Below are 10,012 nucleotides of genomic sequence, written 5' to 3'. Positions count from 1 at the left end.
TCGTTCAATCATCAGTCGTGTGCCTGTCGAGGAGGCGTGCAATATAGTGTCGGATTAAAGTAGCTCTCAACATCCAGCCGTCCGAGGTCAGGGCAACAATGTGGTTTGCCAAGTCCACACAGTGAGGCCGGATTTGAACCCGGGACCTCAGATCTGTGATGCAGATCATCTAACCAGTTCCCAGTTCTATCTATCTATCTTACTGTATACATATACTGTATTTATCTTTGATGTTCATGCCCCTGATTAAAAAGAGAATTTTTTTATAAGTCACTCAACAGTTACACCATTCGCACTCACAGTCACACCTACGGGTAATTTAGAGTCTCCAATTAATGCATGTTTTTGGGATGTGGGAGGAAACCGGAGTGCCCGGAGAAAACCCACGCAGGCACGGGGAGAACATGCAAACTCCACACAGGCTGGGGCCGGGGATTGAACCCGGGTCCTCAGAACTGTGAGGCTGACGCTCTAACCAGTCGCCCACCGTGCCGCCCCCTCAAAACATATACATGTAAAAAAGGCTAAAGAAGACAACTACGCTATATACAACTTTCATACGTCCAAATCACATACTATCCTGTTAAGGGTATATCAGTGCCATCTGTACTTCCCAAAGACCTGAGAGAGCAAATTTGGCCAAATTTAATTAAGGATGTAAAAAGACAATAAATGAGGGGAGGGTGTGGGTCAGAGTGCTGTGTCAGTGTACGTAATGACTGTACGGCGCTGCGGCGGGAGGGTGGTTGATAAATTAGGCAAGCGTGAACTTAACACCCCTCCTTACCACTGGGAGGCGAAGGGGGAGGGCAGAAGGTGCAAGACTCAGATAGAGTGGAAGGAGAGGGAGATGACAAGGCCTATCTCGGTGATGGAGTGGCTATGCTACTCTTGGTTGCACACCCACATTTGCTTTCATTCTCATCCTCTGCCTGTTCAAACCTTCAGACAGACATGATGACTTTCAAACACAGCTCATCTTCACCAGTCTCATACATTGCAATTGGACTGCTGCTCTACCCTCAACGCCCTCACGGTAAGCAAACTAAGCCACAAAGAATTCATTGTTTTTGTATTTTATGGATTTCAAACTCACAGGGGTAAATTAATGTTTTATGTGTGAAAAAGTACTGGCCCCCTTCTCAAATTCTAAATATTTTTGCATAGTTCCCCCACATTAATGTTTAAGATCATCAAACATTTGTAAATATAAGACAAATATAATCCCAGTAAACTTAAAATGCCGTTTTTAAATGGTGATTTCATTTATTAAGTGGAAAAATAACTATTCATAATTACCTGGCCCTGTATGAATAAGTAATTACCCCCCTTGTTTAATCATGAATTAATTGTGGCTAATCCCACTTTTTGGTTAATATTCACTGTTCACAACCAAGTCTGACTACCTCCAGACCTCTTCAATCAAGAAATCACTTAAACAGAATCTGTCCCGACAAAATCAAGACAGACAAAAGATCTAAAAAAGCTGCAACAAAATGACACAATCCAAAGAAATTCCAGAACAGTCGAGAAATAAAGAAATAAAGTAATCTATAAATCTGGAAAGGGTTACAAAAGCCATTACTGCAGCTTTAGGATTTCGACGAGCCATAGGGAGAGCCATTATCGTCACATGGAGAAAACATGGAAGAGTGGTGAACCTTCCCAGGAGTGGCCGGCCTCCAAAGATTACCCCAAGAGAACAGCACTGACTCATCCAGGAGGTCATAAAGGAACCGCAGAACAACTTCTAAAGAACTGCAGGCCCCCTTTGCCTCAGTTAAGGTGGTGTTCGCCTAGGGGAATGTCCACCACATCCAAGGGATGTGTCCCATACAAGACGAGTTTTGAAGGAATTAGTTACTTCCTGCATAATTCAACTAACAACAAAAAGAAACAGACCAACGAAAACACAAGCTCTTGCGTTCCATTTCTACCATTGGCACAGATAAGAAATGCAGATGACCTACTGCAGTTGTTTTTCAACTCTAAAAAACATTTTTTTTAAAAATTCTGATGCACCCCTCCCTCCAAAAATATAAGAAATTCTGATGCACCCTTCCTATATATAAAAAATAAAGTAGCCCAAAATCTGTACAGACATCACAATACAGAAAGATCATCATTTATTCCACTAGCACAGTGGTTCTTGGAACCCCGGTTCAATCGAACCCCAGGGGTTCGGTGAGGCAGTCGCTGAGGTTCAACGGAGCACTCCACACACACCGCCTGTGTGTGCATGCGTGCATCCGTAAAAGCCTTTTTGAATGCCGTGTTCATGCCGTTCAATACGAAACGCTGCGTCAAGGTGTCCGTTTATAAATGCGGCGCTGCTGCTCGACTTTAAATGCTTTGTTCTTTTTTAAACTGTCTTTATTTAACAATATTCATTTTGCGCATGACCTGAATGACTGAAAATCTACACGGACAATAAAATATATACCTGTTTTGAATTTGAATTAAGCCATATTTTATTTTTCAATTTAGGAAGAGTTCCATGAACTCCAGATGACACTTGCGAGGTTCCGTACCTCCAGCAAGGTTAAGAACCACTGCACTAGCAATATTCAACAATAGTGCTGATCCGTCTTATGCAGTGTAGCCATGTACAAAATGAGGCTGCGGAGGTCATCAAGGTGCCAGTGTAAATGACTTGGCTTTATTTTCAGAGGCTAAAACTATAGTTAAAAGTATTAAACATACAGATTGTACTTTTTAATTAGTAATTGTATGTATTCGGAGTCCTGAGTTAGGACTACTTTCTATGGTTTGTGCTTCTGCTTGTCATTGAAAACAATTTGTTTTAAGATTGAATAAGAACGCTTCATCTACCCCCAGAGGGGCAGTTTTGTCATTTTGACCAACAGCACAGCTGCAACAATTCTTCTTCTTGTTCTACTTTTTCATTTTCATTAATTCTTTTATTAATAACAGTGGCTGCAATTGGCTGGTGACCAGTCTAGGGTATACTCCACTTCTTGCCCAAAGACAGTTGGGGTAGGCTCCAGCTCACCCATGTACCTAATGAGGACACGTGGTGAACAAAATGGATGGTTGGATAGTAGTAGTGTTTGTAGTAGTGACAGTAGTACAGAAGAATGTGTTTAATTATGAATTCTGTTGTTTTTATATGCCCCAATTACAGTATACATGTCCTTAGGACAGAAAGGTTTTTGTTTTGTTTTGTTTTGTTTTGTTTTGTTTTTTAGAGAGAGTGAACAAAAAATATTGATAAAGATAACTATAACTAGTATAAAAGTTAAATTTACGGACTTTCGCCTACAATCATAACAGCAGCAAAAATGTTATCTTAAATGAAAATATCTAAACTGCCTGTATGCTTGAATGTGAATGGTTGTGATCAGCTGGTTAAGGCGCCTGCAAGTGGTTTAGGTAGTTTTACCCATTTTATGTATATTGTTATTTGTAACTTGTCACAATATCACTCAAAGATCAAGTTGAAAGTTCTTGTCCACATAAACAGTGGTATGCCACTGAACTAAGTCTGGGGTGGTCGAATGCACCTCGGGGCCTTACAGAATGCCACCCCAATCGACACATGCAGTATATACTGTATATGAGTTGCTTCTCTACCTACTGTGGTGATAAGTGACCAAGCAGGCATGGCGGCACAGTTGCTGCAGTCTTTGATTAATGAAACGGTCCACAGATATGAGCGCTATGCTGGATTTTTTAAAATAGTACCATGGCCTATTAGTTTAATCTAAAGGACAAAGCGGGCATTCTTCACTTGCTAGATGTACACGCACACACATTTTGCCGCAATGAAGTGCAGCGTTGTCAAATCAGTTAATTAAGGGAGGCACAGAAGATAGTTTGTGAGTCCCAAACTGTGGTTGTGTGGCTATAGCGATGTGCACTGAGGGTGGTACCTGTGGAGTAAAGGGCACACACAGCTGGTGTGGGAGTGTGTGGAAAAGTGTGGACATACAGTAAGCACGAAGCAGGTTTGAGTTAGAGGTACATATACAGTAGTATATTGAAATATTGTCATGTAATAGTTATTTGTATCTGCACAGTTTAAAAAAAAAAAAAAAAAAGCCGGAACAATTTACAAGGGAGCGCATGAAATCCTGTCAACGCTTGTCTGCAAGCAAACTTCAAAGCAAATATCAACGTCAGTAATCTTAAGCAGCACACATTTTGTTCTGCAGTGAGAACAGGCTTTCTCAAATAACTTGCATGTTTCCTGCATTTGACGTTTACTGGTCCCTACAGAAGAAGAACCAGATTTTTAATGACGGGAAATGTATTTGGAACTGTGTTTCACATGATTTATGACTACATATTTAGAATAAGCAACCTAATTACATGAGCTATTAAAATTGCAAGCAGCCAAACCAATTACGTTGTCTGGCATTCAGAGTATGTTTCCATTCAAGGTGCAGGCATTCAAGGTTCATCAGGAGTTACAGAGTGTTGTTTTTTAAATACACAAATTCTGTAAATGTAGGCATTAAACATTAGTCTTGTCCTCAGGACCACACTCTCCGAGACCAAGACTTGCCTGAGACCAGAACTCAAGACAAGACCATGACATTTGGCACTGGAGACTGAGTCAAGGCCAAGAGCGAGACAAACCAAGAGCGTGACAAGACAAAGACCATCAAAATGTCTTTTAAAAACCATTACAAGATTGAAAAGCTAAAGAGCATTCTCTCATTAATTTAAATTTTCTTTTAAATAAATTTCATAGCCAAAAATGTGACATCTGCGTCTTTCAAAGCTTTTTTTCTTAAATCTTAACTTTTTTCCCCCTTTTTTTTTTTTTAATAATTCTTGCAAAAAAATAAATCCTTGTATATATTGAGTCATTACGGAGGTGTTGGAGGGTTAGTAACACATGAATTGGAGGTACTTGTGGTTTTACCAAGTGCTTCTCCTTAATATCACATTAATGAAGTTGAAGAATAGCAGATAAGTGCTGGTCTTGACCGTTCTTGATGGAAAATCCCCAGTATAGCCAGTCTGAGACCGAGGCAAGACCAAGACCTTCAAAATATGGTTTTGAGACCAGTCTCGAGTGTTAGAACACTACTAAACACTATACCGTTTTATCCATGAGGATCTTACCGTAGTTCCTTTACAAAGGTATTTTTTCCAATTTAGTTTTATGGACTATGTTTTTTACATTTATAGAGTCAAAAATCTGGATTTTTTTGTTTTTTTGTTTGTTAGTTTGCATGTGTGTGTTGTCATTGTTATGTATCTCTTCTAGACTAGTGACAACTGAGCACATCTTCCTCACAGTTAAGAGGACCTGGGTTTTAAACTCAATTTAGGCCATTGGCAGCTGATCATAAGAGGGCGCTTGGGCAACGCCCTACCACATACGGTCATCACCACATTACCTGAAGACAAAAAATAAAGTATTGATAGTAATATATAAATATTTCGATGAGCAGGATAATTTGTAGCGATAATGATGAGTAAAGTTGTTTCGTTGATCTGTTTTCTGTTTTAGTGAGGCAACATCCGCTCGCGGCGCAAATATCTTTGCCCATGACTCTCTTAAGAGTTTGAAATGTGGAGTCAGCTGCTCTGCAATGCAAGACATACGACCACAGTAAGGCAGAACATTCCAGCGCCCGAACTCCCAGGTGTCATATCCAACTGGCAGCTCCGTCTCCATAGACACCTAAGCATAGAAATAGACTTTCTCCATGGATGTCCACATACAGTGCTCTGTCTCTATGCACTACGCACTTCCGCGTTCTGTGTTACAATAACATGTCCAAATCAAGCACAACAAACTCATGTTTGTTTGAATTGCTATTTACACCTGATGACATGGTAATAACAATCAGCCAGGTTCTTAAGCACAGGAGAAGCGGAAGGCGTTTATGTGCATGCGACCTTAAGTAGTACTTTTGTTGTTGTTTTTGCCTCTCTGTCTGTTCTTAAATTGTGGACTTCTGTTTCTATCTTTAAATTTTTGGAGTCTTCTTTCAAATTTGGCTCTGACTCTCTTTAGTTTAGAGTATTTCATCCATCCATTTTCTGAGCCGCTTGTCATCACTAGGGTCGCGGGCGTGCTGGAGCCTATCCCAGCTATCATTGGGCAGGAGGCGGGGTACATCCTGAACTGGTTGCCAGCCAAACAACCATTCGCACTCGCATTCATACATACGGGCAATTTGCTGTTGTCAATTAACCTACCATGCATGTTTTTGGGATGTGGGAGGAAACCGAAGTGCCCAGAGAAAACCCATGCAGGAAAGGGGAGAACATGCAAACTCCACACAGGTGGGGCTGGGGATTGAACCGCCGCGGTCCTCAGAACTGTGAGGCAGACACTCTAACCAGTCGCCCACCATGCCGCCGGAGTATTTCACTTACCGTAATTTATTGTATATGATGCACATTTTTTCCCCCAAAAAATGGTCAAAAGTAAATAGTGTGCAATATACATAGGTATAGGGAAAAATGAAAAAGACTTACACATTTTATAAATGTATGCCGCCATGTAGAGGTTATGTAATACGGTACACTTTCATTCCAATATGCCATCACTCCCTACAGGTTATGAAAAACTTGTACACTTTCATTCTAATATGCCAAAGCCACCTAGAGGTTAAGAAAAAGGTGTAGCCTACAGTGGAGCTGACATTGTCTCAGGACTCGGGATGAAATAAAACCGGGACCACCAACATGCATATCTTTGTGATTTAAAAAAAAATAACGTCACCTCGTTCATTCTAATATTACCATGAAAAAATTAGTGAGGGATACAGTACAATATACATGATCGCTGCATCATTTTTAAGCCTCAGGTAAAAAGTGAGTGAACTATGTGGAATATGTCGTCTTTCGTGTTTATTTTTCTCATTTGTCAATTTATTGTCAGTTTAGCCATATTACCCTAAGCAAGCGTGCTTTCTGTCACAATAGTTGGTAATTGCACTTTGCAGGATTGACTTGAGAGGAGTTGTCGTGGCCGAGCGGTTAAGGCGATGGACTAGAAATCCATTGGGGTCTCCCTGCACAGGTTCAAATCCTGTCGACAACGTTCCTGTTTTGGAGCAGGAACTTCAAAATGTAGTCAAGGTCGATCACAACAGGGCCTACGTTTGCAACAAAATCTACTCTTTGTCGAGAGGATCGATTGGCACACATTTGTCTACCTTTCCGTCCTGTCAGTGTGGATTATCCATCATCCAGGTCATGGTAATCTGCAAACCACAATTGCGGAAACTCAAATCATCTTGTTTGTTGTATTTGTTTGTAAAAGGAACAACTCAGGCAATTATAGTATCGTGCTATGCTGTACTACCATGGATGCTCAGTAAAATACGACAAAGTCGGCATCAATAAACAAACAATGAGATGCTTTTACCCGGTCATTACCATAGAAACACAACAGTCACCAGCCTCACACCCACTATTGAAGTCATTACAGTACTTGTTAGCTTCTGCCCCAAGATAGATAAGTTGCCAGCAGGATTTGAACCTGCACGGGGAAACCCTAATGGATTTCTAATCCATCACCTTAACCACTCAGCCATGACAACACATTGCCTGGAAGCTTGAAAGTAGTCCAGTTGACATTTTCTCAGGTCTTCGGTACTGCGGGAGGGGACAAGCAAAGCGCTGAAGAGAATCTATATTCATATTTTTGTCCATCCATCCATCCATTTTCAACAACGCTTATCCTGGTTAGGGTCGCGGGGCGCTGGAGCCTATCCCAGCTGACTTCGAGCGAAAGGCGGACTACACCCTGAACTGGTCGCCAGTCAGTCGCAGGGCGCATATAGACACGGACAACCATTCGCACCCACATTCATACCGTCACTGAGTGGGAACTGAACCCACACTGCCTGCACCAAAGTCAGGTGAGTGTACCACTACACCATCAGTGACTTCATATTTTTGTCCACAGTGTGTCATTTGGAACTTTGATGGTTTGGGCTGTGGCGACCCCAAACAGGACAAGCCAAAGGGAAAAGCAGCCATGTTTGTTTGACACAAGTTGGTCATTCCACTAACAGATGAGAAGAGTGGTTGTGGCCAAGTGGTTAAGGTGGTGGACTTGAGATCCCCATCTAGGTTCAAATCCTGTCAAGAATGATGACCTTTTGAAGCAGACTTGCTGTCTGAAGACCTTGTGGCAGAAGTAGAAATCTGTTGTCGTTGTCGGTTTCAGCCTATAAGGACTGTGCTTCGGAACCAGAGCATGGGAGTACCAAGTGACGCACGGCAGACTGAAACAGTGGTCCTCTTCGTGTTTTCTTCTTTTGCGTGGGAACTTTCCTATCCGAGCAAGAACACCTCTAAGTAATTGGTGGATAGGTCGGTGAAATTCTAAAATCGCTCAAGGTACCTCAATGCACTTTTAAGCCACCTTTAGCAAAGGTTACTCCTGACCAACCTTTACGAAAGGAAAGGAGATATGATAACCACAATCCTTTACAGTAACAATATTTGAAACAAGAGACCACGATAAAGTTGACAGACTACAGAAATGCTCAAAAAATGCTCAAAAATTTCAAGCAAGACACTTTCAAGATAATGACATTTTTTTTCAAATAAAAAATAGTACACAACTGTATATATAAAAAAATACATCAAGAAGGCAGTCTTACAGAACAGTAGCAACGTGAACAAAAAATTGCATAAACAATGGTCAGACTAATATTAGGCCTGCCACACACTGCCTCAGTAGCTGTTGGTTTGCTTCTCCACCCATTCATTTTCTGTACCACTTTTTCCTCACAAGGAAGAAACCAGACTGCCTGGAGAAAACCCACACAGGCACAGGGAGAACCTGAAAACTCCACACAGGCGGGACTGTTTTGCTTCTGCCCCACAAGATGCACAATACATTGCAAGCAGTTTCTGAACCTGCGTGGGGAGACCACAACGATTTCTAGTGGACTGCCTGACCCACAACAACACAGTGCCTACAGCAGAGCTGACATTTTCTCGGGAGTCGGGATGAAGTGAAACCGGGAGGATTGGGGACCAGTAAGGTACAATATACATGATCGCTGCACCAATTTTAAGCCTAAAGTAAAAAGTGAGTGAACTATGTGGAATATGTCCTCTTTCGTGTTTTTTTTTCTCATTATACAACATATTGTCAGTTTAGCCATGTTACCCGAAGCAGCCGCTTTCTGTCACAATAGATGGTGATTGCACTTTCCAGGATTGACTTGAGAAGAGTTGTCGTGGCCGAGCGGTTAAGGCGATGGACTAGAAATCCATTGGGGTCTCCCTGCACAGGTTCGAATCCTGTCGACAACGTTCCTGTTTTGGAGCAGAAACTTCAAAATGTAGTCAAGTTTGATCACAACAGGGACCGACATTTGCAACAAAATCTACTCTTTGTCGAGAGGATCGATTGGCACACGTTTGTCTACTTTTCTCCCTGTCAGTGTGGATTATTCTCCTCCAGGTCATGGTAATCTGCAAACCTCAATTGCAGAAACGTGAATCATTTTGTTTGTTGTATTTGTTTGTAAAAAGACCAACTCAGGAAATTATGGTATTGTGCTAAGAAAAAAAAAAAATACGACTAAGTCTGCATCAATAAACAAACAAGGAGATGATTTTACCTGGTCATTATTATAGAAACACAACAGTCAACCCCCTCACACCCATTATTCAAGTCATTACAGTACTTGTTAGCTTCTGCCGCAAGATACATACATTGTCAGCAGGATTCGAACCTGTGCACGGAGACCCCAATGGATTTCTCGTCCATCGCCTTAACCACGCGGCCATGACAACACATTGACTGGAAACTTGAAAGTTTAAAGACAACACGTTTGTCTACCTTTCCACCCTCTCAGTGTGGATTATCCGTCATCCAGGTCATGGTAATCTGCAAACCTCAATTGCGGAAATTAAAATCATCTTGTTTGTTGTATTTGTTTGTAAAAGGAACAACTCAGGCAATTATGGTATTGTGCTATGCTGTACTACACTGGATGCTCAGTAAAATACGACTAATTCAGCATCAATAAACAAACAAGGAGATAATTTTACCCGG

At 41.4% G+C, this 10,012-nt stretch overlaps 3 non-coding genes across 3 annotated transcripts; 2 read left to right on the top strand and 1 right to left on the bottom strand.

The window, feature by feature from the left end:
- Nucleotides 1–6,948: 6,948 nt before the first annotated feature.
- trnas-aga (transfer RNA serine (anticodon AGA)) lies at nucleotides 6,949–7,030 on the top strand. The gene has a single exon. It is a non-coding gene; the product is annotated as a tRNA-Ser (tRNA).
- Nucleotides 7,031–7,450: 420 nt separating this feature from the next.
- Nucleotides 7,451–7,532, bottom strand: trnas-aga (transfer RNA serine (anticodon AGA)). The gene has a single exon. It is a non-coding gene; the product is annotated as a tRNA-Ser (tRNA).
- A 1,650-nt stretch (nucleotides 7,533–9,182) lies between these two features.
- trnas-aga (transfer RNA serine (anticodon AGA)) lies at nucleotides 9,183–9,264 on the top strand. Its single transcript has one exon. It is a non-coding gene; the product is annotated as a tRNA-Ser (tRNA).
- The last annotated feature ends 748 nt before the right edge of the window (nucleotides 9,265–10,012 follow it).

Source organism: Phycodurus eques, chromosome 3 (genome assembly GCF_024500275.1).
Source record: "Phycodurus eques isolate BA_2022a chromosome 3, UOR_Pequ_1.1, whole genome shotgun sequence".
Lineage (NCBI taxonomy): Eukaryota > Metazoa > Chordata > Actinopteri > Syngnathiformes > Syngnathidae > Phycodurus > Phycodurus eques.
The sequence above is the reverse complement of the archived record's forward strand: the minus strand, read 5'-3'. Positions and strand labels throughout refer to the sequence as shown.